Source organism: Chaetodon auriga, chromosome 16 (genome assembly GCF_051107435.1).
Source record: "Chaetodon auriga isolate fChaAug3 chromosome 16, fChaAug3.hap1, whole genome shotgun sequence".
NCBI classification, from domain to species: domain Eukaryota; kingdom Metazoa; phylum Chordata; class Actinopteri; order Chaetodontiformes; family Chaetodontidae; genus Chaetodon; species Chaetodon auriga.
This window is the reverse complement of record NC_135089.1, coordinates 23819322-23832176: the sequence shown is the minus strand read 5'-3', so window position 1 is coordinate 23832176 and position 12855 is coordinate 23819322. Positions and strand designations below refer to the sequence as shown.

At 41.3% G+C, this 12855-nt stretch overlaps 1 protein-coding gene across 1 annotated transcript in view; it reads left to right on the top strand.

The window, feature by feature from the left end:
- Nucleotides 1–12855, top strand: part of abat (4-aminobutyrate aminotransferase) — an 85116-nt gene that overhangs the window by 37818 nt on the left and 34443 nt on the right. The gene's annotated exons all lie outside the window — the stretch shown is intronic.

Sequence of the window (12855 nt, the reverse complement as noted above, 5' to 3'; positions counted from 1 at the left end):
GCATGTCTCATGTGTCAGATGCAATAACATTAATCTATGCAGCGGCTCCATGCAGGCTTGCAACTCAGCTGTGTGTTATGGGCGTAAACACGACCAGAAGCATGTATTTATGCTTCAAGCCTATTTGACACTACACATAAACACAACTTTGATGCATAATAAAAAGACGCCTCGCCTAACTCCAACCCATTCCCTAACCTTAACAAGAATACAGGGCCGTTCTCTCCTGACTGCTTTTGATTGCTGCTCAACTTTGTCACAGCCTCTGAAGCTGTGGGTAGAGTTGCTGTAGCAGAGTCAGGCCTAGGGTGGCTTGAGTTTCTTGTGAAACTGTTTGAGAGCCTGAGCACACAACAGCAGGACCCACACTGTTAGAACTGCTTGGCAGCTGTACTTCCAGCCTGACATAACTTTCAATGATTTCACCTCAAGGCCCCAGGGTCTCCTGACAGAAGGGATTCTGTTGTAGCTAGGAACTCACACAATTAATAAATTCATTAGTTGAAATGGCCTGACAAATGACGAGTTTGGATTTGTTAACTTTCTCATTGTTTACTTTATATTATATGCTTTATATTCATTTTAGTAAACCACATACTCATGTGGTGCGTATTCATGATAGAGAAAAGTGCAGATGCCACAAATGAATGTCCCCAAAATTCAGAACAAAAGGCTTCCTAAATCTGACCCTGATTTAATTACTAGGACATGGATGTTATTTCTGAGCCATAACCTTTTTTACAGATGAAGCAACAGTATTTCAAATTTACGTAGATAAGTTGATGTGAAAGTGGGGATAGTGAGAAAGAATATATGTTTTTGTGTGCATCCTGTCAGTAACAGGAAGTCCCCAGGGTTTCTGGACTACTGATTTGCCCTCAAGCATTCAGATGATCTACATGAAAACAGAATGAGCAAAGCAGCTCTCATTTTCTGCTCTCTCTAATTTTTTGTGTTTCTAGCTCAGTAAACTAATGACAAAGACAAGCTATTAAAAAGAATCTCTTAGTATCCTTACCGAGGTTCATGAATGGAAGACAGTCTGCTGTGACAGCATTTGAATTGTAAGTCAGTCAGTGTCTGTCAGTCAGTCTGTCAGTGGATTGAATTTTTTGGAATTGCACAAGTCTTGAAAAGTATTGGAAATATTGTTTGTCAACTCTAATATCTGTACCTGTTCAGTATATAGTTGTAAACCTGCTATCATAACTTATTTATTTGTTCATCTCCACTACAAACAACTCATTCAATTCTAGATGAGGAATTCAAATTCTAGAAAGAATACAATGTTGAACATGTGACCTCAAACAGGTGGAGAGCTTCACTGTACCTCACTGCCCTCTGCTGGTAGGAAGTGGAACAATGTTGCAATATATGTGAGGCAGCCACATCAGTTTAGGTAAGATTTAACAGAAAAAACTTAACTATCACCAAAGGATCCATATACACTCACAGTAGACATGTGCATGCTTATACACACACACAGACACTTACATATTGTACATGTTTGACAGACAGACAGACAGACATTAGCACTAATATTTTATTCTTCATGGTAACAGCTGCACAATAACATATTGTTACTAAAATGTGTATCTTGGAATGTTGGTGAAATTTGTACAGCAAAAATAAATAAATAAATAAAACAAAAATAAGTATTCATCTGGAATAATCTTGATGCTAAAATATGCTTACTTCAAGAAACTCATCTTTCAAAATCAGACCATTAAAAATTTAAATCCCACAATTCAGTCAAATCTTCTACGTTAGGCAAAAAGGAGTTTAAATTACTAAAAGTGTGTCATTCACTCATAATACCAGCATTACAAACTCTAAAAAATGAGTCATAATAATTAATATCTCAGTCGATAACAGTCCAGTAATGACTGGAAATATCTATGGCGAACACATATTTTTTTCTTAGTCTTTGATTGCCTAGTTATAATATGTAGTGACTTTAACACAGTCATGGATCCATCAATAGACAACATCACCAACTCAGACAACATACATATTTGGAAATTCTCTGAAACAATTAAATAGGTCCTGGATGATTTTGGTCTTGATGATAGTTGGAGACTACAACAACTATGTTCTTTTTCTCACCAGTTCACCACAAATACTCACACATTAATTTTTTTTTTTTTTTTTTGCAACCAGGCAGTCAATTATGCCAAATTTCACAGTCACAAAGACAGATTTTGACAGTTTTATTTAAGGAGAGTGGGAATCCTTCCTAGAGGTAAATGAGTCTCCATTTACCTCGGCATTATTCCTTTGGAAAACAGCAAGCAATTTCTCATACTCTGCATACCAGAAGAAGACAGACAGGAAAAATCAGAAATAATCTGGAAAGACAAATTAAAGATTTAGAGAATGTTGCCACAAATAACCCCACAGCAAACTCTCAGAAAATACAAACTTCAGTGACATTACATTAACACCAGGTGAATTGTCTAGTGCACTTAGTCATGTAACAAAGCACCAGGACTTCCCTTGCTGAGTTCTTTTACTATTACTACTCTCACTATTGAATATAGAAGTAGCTGACATAAAACAGAACTCTGGACTCCATACTAACATTAATACTGCCGTAATGACACTCTTTCTGAATCCAAACAAAGACCCCCTCTTGCCATCCATTCATCATGCTTTACCACTCACTAATACAGATGTAAAAATCATCAGCAAGACTCTAGCCTGCAGAATTTTAAGTCACCTCATGTATGATACATCCAGATCAAACCAGTTTCATTGAAGCTAGACACTCTTCCAACAACACATGCAGGCTATTCAACCTAATATATTATTCAAGTCTTCACAATACTAAATCAATAAGCCCAGTGCATATAGAAAAAGCTTTTGATAAATTCAAATGGAAATTTCTATTTTCCACACTCCAAAAAGTCAGATTTAATTTATTAACTGGATCAATATTCCAACACATCCCCTGCAGCCATAGTATGCACCATCGGACTAACATCACAATGCTTCACACAACACATTGACACTAGGAAAGTATACCCACTCTCCCGTTCTCTATTTTAATTGAACAACTAGCAGCATCCATCACATATCAGTATTACAGGTATCCAAACTGCTGACATCCAACACACGATTAGTGTTAATGAAAATTATATATTGCTTGTTCTCCACATCCCTTCTGCATCATTACTGAGAAACCGTCAAGCTCATACAATTCTCCAAAATTTCCAGCTACTCTTACAGTACCAAATCAAATGTCCTTCCCTTCTGCAGAAATGGCAGGGATACAGCCACCCAAACACCATCTCTAGCCCTGTGCACTGAAATTATAGCATTTTTAGGAATCATCATTTACCCCAAGCTGTCAGAGTTCTTTAATCTGAACTTTACCCCAATAAAAAAACTAAATCATAATCGTCAGCATTAAACAACATTACCAATATCCTTCATGAGCAGAAAAGCAACAGTCAAAATTATAATACTCCCCCAAACCAATCTCTTTTCAGTTATTCCACTTCAACCCACTCGTACCTCGTTCACATATTTAGATGACATTATTTTAATTCATTGAGAATAAGTTTTGGAACTCTAGAAAAACCCAAATACCAAAGAAGCCTAGCTAGCTCACATTTTTCACTCTTTACACACAAATCAAGTCCAGTATGTAGGAATTGGTGAACTTAAAAGGTATGATTCTGAGGAGAGTTATAAAGATTAATGTTCATAAGTCCTAAATTCTACCAGGTACATAATGACTGAGTTTTGTCCATTCACGTGTACGACAGAGCATACGACAGAGCTGACTGCTGCCATCCTAGTCAAAGTGTGCAATTCCAAAATCAGAATCAGAATCAGAAATACTTTATTGATCCCCGAGGGGAAACTGTTTTGTTACAGGTGCTCCTTATAACCGCGTATGGAAGATGAATGAATGAATGAATGAATGCTCCTTATAAGAATAGAAGAGATGGAAGAAATTAATTAGAAGAGAGAGAAAAAAACAGTCAGTAGTATGTATGTGGGTGTGGGTGTGTGTGTGTGTATATATATATATGTAAGTAGTATGTAAGTTCCTTAGTCTTTGCCACATTTAATTGCAGATGGTTCTGCTCACACCATGTGACAAAGTTGTCCACAGCATCCCTGTACTCATCCTCATCACCGTTAATGATACATCCAACTATTGCAGAGTCATCAGAAAACTTCTGAAGATGACGGGTCTCTGTGCAATAGTTGAAGTCCTTGGTGTAGAGGGTGAAGAGGAAGGGAGAGAGGACAGTCCCCTGCGGGGCCCCAGTGTTGCAGACCACTCTGACACACAGTGTTGCAGGCGCATGTACTCTTGTCTACCAGTCAGGTGGGCCGACTTGTTGCTGGTTTTCTTGTGGCGGGTCACGTATCTCCTCTTCTCCATAAAGCTCAGTTGTCTCGACCCAGCTCTTTTCCTCTGCTGTTTCAGTCCTCCCATGTATCCTCTGTGTGTTTTCCTCCAGATTTCAGCAGGGATCCCTGATGTTCTGGCCAACAAGCCAGCCGGCCTCAGAGCGATCAGCTGATTTCTGGAGTAAACAATGCGGCCATGAAGTCGCTGCACATCAGTGCTGTGTCCCAGTGAGAGTAGAAATTCCGTAGCGAAGAAACAGACCAGAACTCTCTCCACCAACATGTTTAGAGAGGGCACAGCTTCAAGATGTATGTCGTAAAAATACATGCAGTAAAAGTAAAGAATAAAGCAAAAAAGTTTCGAAAACTAAGAAAACCAACAGGAGCGACTGCAACAGGCTGCATGCATGGTCGGCGCATGTGCACTATCCTAAAACTATCCAAAGTAAGGTGGGCAAAACACTGAAATGCACCCAGTGGGCTTTGCAGCTGTGTAGAGGACGAAACAAAGCAGCATTACTTATGGGATGTCACAGAGTGACATGAAAGTATTTATCCAGTAAGATAATTCCTGTGAGAGTATTTATACTGTCATAAGAATTATTGTGAGGTTTCTGGCTGTTAAAAGGACATTTTACGTCACCTCTGTCACTAAGTGCTTGCTCATGTGGGAATTGTTGGAGTTGTTGGCTCTGTACATGGCATTGGAAAAGGTTGATGGAAATGGCAAAACTAGAAAAAAAAACTCCTCAATTCTGCCAAAAAAAAAAATGTTATTACTTAAGTGGTTTTGCCTTTTCTGAAAGAGTTAATGCACTAGATGGGAGACATCTTCTTCAAAAAAAATTCTGATCTAACAACACCAATGATTAGCTGAGTGGTCAGAAGATTAAAATATCTCATCGGTACTCCACACTGATCCGATGTAATCTTCCTCACATAATACATGAAACAAGTAGAAATATCATATTTCCAGCAGGTTTTCTAATTTTTTTTCACCTTTTGAGGTTCAACTGGCACTCTTGTCATCTTGTTGCACTCTCTTCATGAGAAGGTTTTTGACTGTAATGGTTTTCCCAGTAGAAGACTTGGCATCACCTATTGCTTATTTCAATGAACCAAACATTAATATTGGCATAACAGTAGTAGATGGGGACAAAATGTGGTTAAATTTGAATTCGTTGAATTTACATATTTTACTTCTTGAGACCCTTTAAACTTTTAATAAATTCAAATTTTGAGTTATTTCAGGTTTAACAGCCCCCCACCATCTCTTTCTCTCTCAGATACACTCTCTCTCTCACACACACACACACACACACACACACACACACACATATATAGTCGTGTTTCCATCATTTTGGGGGACATTACATAGACTTACATTCTCCTGGAGACTCATCCTAACCATAACCATAAACACTAGTTGTCTAACCTTAACCTAAACCTAACCTTACTCTAACCCCACAATGTAACTGTGTAAACAGATTTATGTCCCCACTAGGTGAGTATTACATGGCCACATACACACACATACAGAAACACACACACTTATGCTTCAATTCAGCCTTTAATTCTAGTTTTTATACTTTTAAAAATATTAAGCTGTTTTCAAAATTTCTCTTTCACTCTCTGTATCTCTTACTATCTGTCATTCTCTCCCTCTGCCTCACTCTCTCTTCCCGTTCTGATTAGTGCATTGATGTTAAGCTATTTTTGGCAGTTGGACCTCTGTCGTTTTTAACTGTCAATAGCCTTCAGCTGTTTCAACTTTAATTTACATTTCAGACGTATCTCTCTTTGTCTCACACACACACACACACACACTTAGAAATACGCATTGACACACACATAAACACACAGTAACATGCAAACACGCACACATACAGTAAAACACATGCATAGAAAGACGCAAACAAACAAATACAACTCATGTACAGAGAGAGAGAGAGAGAAAGAGAGAGAGAGAAATACACACAGAGAGACTTGTATTTCTGTTTTTGTGGGATTTTGTACAGACAGACACATATGCACATACTGAGTCCAAACCAGGAAACAGGAGCTCATACTAGGTGCTCTGGTAGAGGCAGAATTTTGAAAATACAAGTCCCCAGATGGTAACACAAGCTTAGTGGGGACCCATGGACAATTCTGGAATTTCAAAATGGTATTAAAATGGTCTATCTGTATCTGTTTTTCAGTGATTTTATATATTGAAAGTTGAAATCTCAACAACTACCAGTGCTTAAATATTCGTATTTACTGGAAATGCTTAACATATGAAAACATGGTACCAGTAGCACCACCATGTTGTCAGTTGTTACATTGTTATGTTTTGAATAATAACTCATCAACAATATTAACTATATACCACACCCATTTCTGCTTACGAAATTCTTCCATCATTTTGGATTTTCTGGTAAACACATTTTTTTGCTTGTTTTGGCACTTATTTCTTCGAATATTCACCAGATGGGCTACATACAATATTTAGATAACCCCGAACAAAACTTATGAATTCATTTTGGGTATCGCTTTGTAATTGGTTACCAGACTTTTCAAAATGTGATCTGATGCACTTAACAGGCCCTAGCACGTCATTACTAAATTGGATTGCAACCAAATTTGGGAATGTCGTACATATAGCCACATTTCACAAGTGTGTAACATTTCATTCAGTTCTACCCACAGGGGCTGTTACATGATATGTTTGAAACATGATATTCAATTCTGTGGACTTAAATAAAGTGAAACTTAGGAAACAAGTTGTCCATGAGCATATGTACGATATATTGAAGCACAGCACCAATAGCCTCACCTTGTGGCCATTAGTAAAACACCACTATAAAACTTTTTTTTTTTTTTAATAGTATTTTATTGAGTTTTCATTAACAAACAAAGAACCAGACAACACAGCTCTTGCAAATTTGCAACAAACAAAAAAGAAAAGCAATAACGTACATGGTGTAGCAGAACTGGTCTGTAGCTGACCCTTCTCTCACCTCTTTGCATTGCTCAGGAGAAGTGTAGTGATAAAACAATCAGACTTTTAAGAGTTATTGACCATCTGGAAGGTTCACAGAAAGGTGTGAACCCAGGCAGAGACAGGATGTCTGGTTGAGAGACCTCTTATCACACTCTTTCAGGGCAACAAGAGTCACTGACAACACTTTTACTTCTAATTTACATTTGGTCAAGACATTCTCATGGAGGTGCTAACTCTTTCTTGATAGCCCATGGGAGTTAAGGACAATAAAACTGCCTGGATGGACGAATGCCATGTCTCAAAGGAATCTCCAAACCAGATAATGCTGATGGGTTGTAAATTGAACATTCCTGAAGCAAACTGTTCTGTATGTCTGTGTGTCTTTTGCTTAACCTACCAAATTAACCAAATCTCAATGTTTGATTTAACTGTAGATGTAATTACATTGCTCAGCTCGTGATCAGTACAATAACAATGCTTTCCTGGTTTTTCTAACTTACAGAATGACGAAACTGTGAATTAAACTATTTCAAAGGTTTTCTCTGAGTTTCTACCATGTAACCATACCGCCATCTAGAGGTTCGTAGCAGTTAGGTTGAATGTGCTTAGCGGATACATTTATTAATAAGTAACCGTAATAGCGATAATCATTTCGGCAAATATAGTCTGCCCTTCTTTATTCCTTCATCATATTAAAGTAGTTATACCCTTAATCATCATGTTTGTTAGGATTAGTATTAGGAAATGTTACCATGTTCATTGTTTAATGTTGTCGTTATTCATAAGAATTGTCTAACGCATGTAGCGAACGCACATGTTGTTGTTGAAGTGCCATTGAAAATTGATCATTTAAAATATATTCGATTGACCATAGTGAGAAGCAGATGAGTCCCTCGTATGAATCATTAATTAACCATCCTACATGCGTGACGTCCTATTGATTAGACACGCCCTGGAGCGATGAAAAGGTTAGTCACGCATCGCGGACTTTAGTTCAGTTGTGTTTCCTTTTTCGTCTAGTTAAGTTTTCTTTTTCGTCTTGTTCAGTTTTCCTTTTCGTCTTGTTCTAGTTCTTGTTTTTCCTTTCTTTTAGTTAATCTAATTTTTGTGTTAAGTTCTTTGTCTTTAGTTTTCAAGTATTTTCCGCTCCGTCGTTTTCTCAGTCTTTTTGCTGCTGCTCACAACTACGCAGAGTGGCCTGATTTAATTCTGCAGAAAACGCACTTTTCTAATCTTCGTGAAACTTTCATTTTTGCTCGCCACGCCAAGCCGCATAATTCCTATTTTTGTTGTTAAAGTCTAGTCACGTAATAATAACTTTGGAGACATTTTTGACCGGCCATCGAAGAATTTCTCAATCTTATTATTAGTAATCAAAAGCCTTGCCAAACGGCCAACAACTAGCTGACCGCACCGAAGACCTGTAGCCTGCTGCTGACCCGCTGGTCCGGGTTAAAGAACCATCAGAAGCCGTTCCTCGTCTGTAACCGACACCGAAGACCCTCAGCTCCCGAGATACCCCTGTCCAGCACCAGCTCTCATCAGCGGTTTGCTTGATTCGTCCTGCAGACTGCTGTACGGGCCAAAGTGACAGACAACGGCGCGGAGCCTCTTCGTGTTAGTTCGGAACAGACATCTACAGGGACATCGCTGACAAAGTAGGCATATTTAAGCGGTTTGAATAAAAGTTGGTCCGTGAGGTTGAGATATTGTTAATTTGTCTAAATTCTCTAAATCGTTCATTCAACAAGTTAACTTCATATTCGCGTCCCCATTTCCCTTTAAAAATCTACTTCTCACTATCGCCAAACTCATTTTACCATCCTCTTGCCATAAGTTCCTCTGTGCAGTGTTTGTGTTAATCTATATCATCCATATAATCTATCGTATTATTCATGATTCATATTCATCTCATTATTGTGTTTCATAAATAATCTTTTGCATACAAGTCATTGTCCGACGGTGTCCTTTTGAGCTGGATATAAGCAATCCCTGTACTGAGAGTTCACGTCTTAGATTATCAGACTGATCTACTGTTGATTCATTCGTTCACTACATCAGCTTTAACAGATATAATATACAAAATCCTTCGTAGCTGACGAAGGTTGGTGCCCCTAGTAATATTAACGAATGTAACATTAATTTAGAGGTAATTCCCCTACAATGGGTTACATCAAAACATTTGATTTGATTTGGATCATATCATATAAATTTTAGTTTACATTGAAGTCATGTCAAAGGATGAGATTTAACAATCCTTGTTTTATTTGTAAAGACGAGGGGCGGATGCCCTTTCTGCAATAAATGGACCAGATCACTGGGAAGATAATCAAGAAGGTGTTGCTATATGTTATAGAAGGCATTGTTGTTACCTTTTAAAGTAGCATTAAGATGTTCCATAGGAAAAACCTTAAATGTTTCTCTGTACCACTGTGTGACTGAGGGAGGCTTCTCATGAATCCACTGGAACAGAACACATCACCTTGCTAAGAGCAGGAGTTTACACATTAAAGTGAGCTGTCCAGTGGATAAAGAGAGCTGCCTCGTAGGTGTACTTAGAAGAAACTCAGAAACTTAGAAGGATCTACGCAACTGTTTTGTGAAAAATAGAACCAAGCTCCTTAGTGATATTTTTTCAATATCTGAATATTAATGGACACTGCCAAATAGAGTGGTAGTGTGTTCCAACTTCTTTTTTTAAATACAGAAGGGGGAAATCTGGGGATTCATTTTGTGAAGAAAGTGAGAAGTGCGCTGCAGCCTGTAAAATTCTGTATTGACTCTTCTGGAGTCTATTGCATGTAAATACCTTCTTAGCAGATATTAAAGCATCTGACCATGCCTCTGTAATAACTTTGACCTCCAAATCCTTTTCCCAGAGCTCCCTAGTCCTGTCAGCATTAGCAGAATTGAAAGAGATTTATTTTTCATTAAAAAGAGAAATACATTTCTTGTCATTAAAGGCAGTTACATTAAAATTTAGAAGGAAGTTTTCAATAGAACTTAAAAATGGTTGGTTATTTGGAAATGTAAAATATGATTTTACGAAATGCCTCACATGGAGAAAATCAAAAAAGTGATTACATGAAATTTTGTATCCATCCATCCATCCATCCATCCATCTTCCCATCTTCTCCCGCTTCATCCGGGGCCAGGTCACGGGGGCAGCAGTCTGAGCAGGGACGCCCAAACTTCCCTCTCCCCGGACACTTCCTCTGGCTCTTCTGGGGGGATCCCGAGGCATTCCCAGGCCAGCCGAGCGACATAGTCACTACAGCGTGTCCTGGGTCGTCTTCTGGGCCTCCTCCCGGTGGGGCATGCCTGGAACACCTCCCTAGGGAGGCGTCCAGGGGGCATCCAATAGAGATGCCCGCGCCACCTCAGCTAACTCCTCTCGATGTGGAGGAGCAGCGACTCTACTCCGAGCTCCTCCCAGGTGACAGAGCTCCTCACCCTTTCTCTAAGGGAGCGCCCTTAGTGCCTGCGGAGGAAACTAATTTCAGCCGCTTGTATCCGGGACCTCGTTCTTTCGATCATGACCCAAAGTTGATGTCCATAGATGAGGGTAGGAACGTAGATTGACCGGTAGATCGAGAGCTTCGCCTTTCGGTTCAGCTCCTTCCTCACCACGACAGACGAGTACAGCAGCGGCAACAGTAATGCCGTTGCATTACTGTTGCCGCTGCACCGATCTGCCTGTCAATCTCACTCTCCATCCTTCCCTCACTCGTGAACAAGATCCCAAGATACTTAAACTCCTCCACTTGAGGCAGGAACTTTCCCCCAACCTGGAGGGAGCAAGCCACCTTTTTCCGCTCGAGAACCATGGCCTCGGACTTGGAGGTGCTGACTCTCATCTCAGCTGCTTCACACTCTGCTGCGAATCACCCCAGTGCATGCTGAAGGTCCTGGCTCGAGGGAGCCAACAAGACAACATCATCTGCAAAAAGCAGAGACGAAATCTGCCAGCTCCCGAACCGAACCCCCTCTGGCCCCTGGCTGGGCCTAGAAATTCTGTCCATAAAAATAATGAACAGAACCGGTGACAAAGGGCAGCCCTGCCAGAGTCCAACATGTACCGGGAACAGGTCCGACCTACTGCCGGCAATGCGGACCAAGCTCGTGCTCCGGTTGTACAGGGACTGTACAGCCCTCAGCAGAGGGCCTCCAACCCCATACTCCCGGAGCACCTCCCACAGAATGACGTGAGGGACACGGTCAAATGCCTTCTCCAAGTCCACAAAACATATGTGGACTGGTTGGGCAAACTCCCATGAACCCTCAAGCACCCTGTGGAGGGTATAGAGCTGGTCCAGTGTTCCACGGCCAGGACGAAAACTGCATTGTTCCTCCTGAATCCGAGGTTCGACTATCGGCCGGATTCTCCTCTCCAGTACCCCGGAATAGACTTTCCCAGGGAGGCTGAGGAGTGTGATTCCCCGATAGTTGGAACACACCCTCCGGTCCCCCTCTCATCCACCCCCGGTGCCCTGCCACCGAGGAGCTTGCAAACTACCTCAGTGACTTCAGCCCAGGTGATGGGTGAATCGACCTCCGAGTCCCCAGTCTCTGCTTCCTCTACAGAAGACATGACAGTGGGATTGAGGTGATCCTCAAAGTATTCCTTCCACCGCCCAACAATATCCCCAGTCGAGGTCAACAGCTCCCCATCTCCACTGTAAACAGTGTTGACAGAGAGCTGCCTCCCCTTCCTGAGGCGCCGAACGGTTTGCCAGAATTTCTTCAGGGCTGACCAGTAGTCCTCCTCCATGGCCTCCCTGAACTCGTTCCAGACTTGAGTTTTTGCTTCTACAACCGCCCGAGCTGCCACACGCTTGGCCTGCCGGTATCCATCAGCTGCCTCAGGAATCCTATGAGCCAACCAGGCCCGATAGGACTCCTTCTTCAGCTTGACGGCATCTCTTACTTCCAGTGTCCACCATGGGGTTCGGGGGTTGCCGCCATGACAGGCACCAGCGACTTTATAGCCACAGCTACGGACGGCTGTATCAACAATGGAAGTGGAGAACATGGTCCATTCGGACTCAATGTCTCCAACCTCCCTCGGAATCTGGTTGAAGCTCTCCCAGAGGTGGGAGTTGAAGACCTCCCTGACAGCGGGTTCTGCCAGACGTTCCCAACAGACCCTCACGGTACGTTTGGGTCTGCCAAGTCTATCCTGCTTCCTACCATGCCAGCAGATCCAGCTCACCACCAGGTGGTGATCAGTTGACAGCTCAGCCCCTCTCTTTACCCGAGTGTGCAAGACATACCGCCCAAGGTCAGATGATACGACTAGAAGGTCGATCATTGACCTCCGGCCTAGGGTGTCCTGGTGCCACGTGCACTGATGGACACCCTTATGCTTGAACATGGTGTTCGTTATGGACAAACTGTAACTAGCACAGAAATCCAATAACAGAACACCGCTCGGGTTCAGATCGGGGAGGCTGTTCCTCCAAATCACACCCCTCCAGGTATCACTGTCGCTACCCACGTGA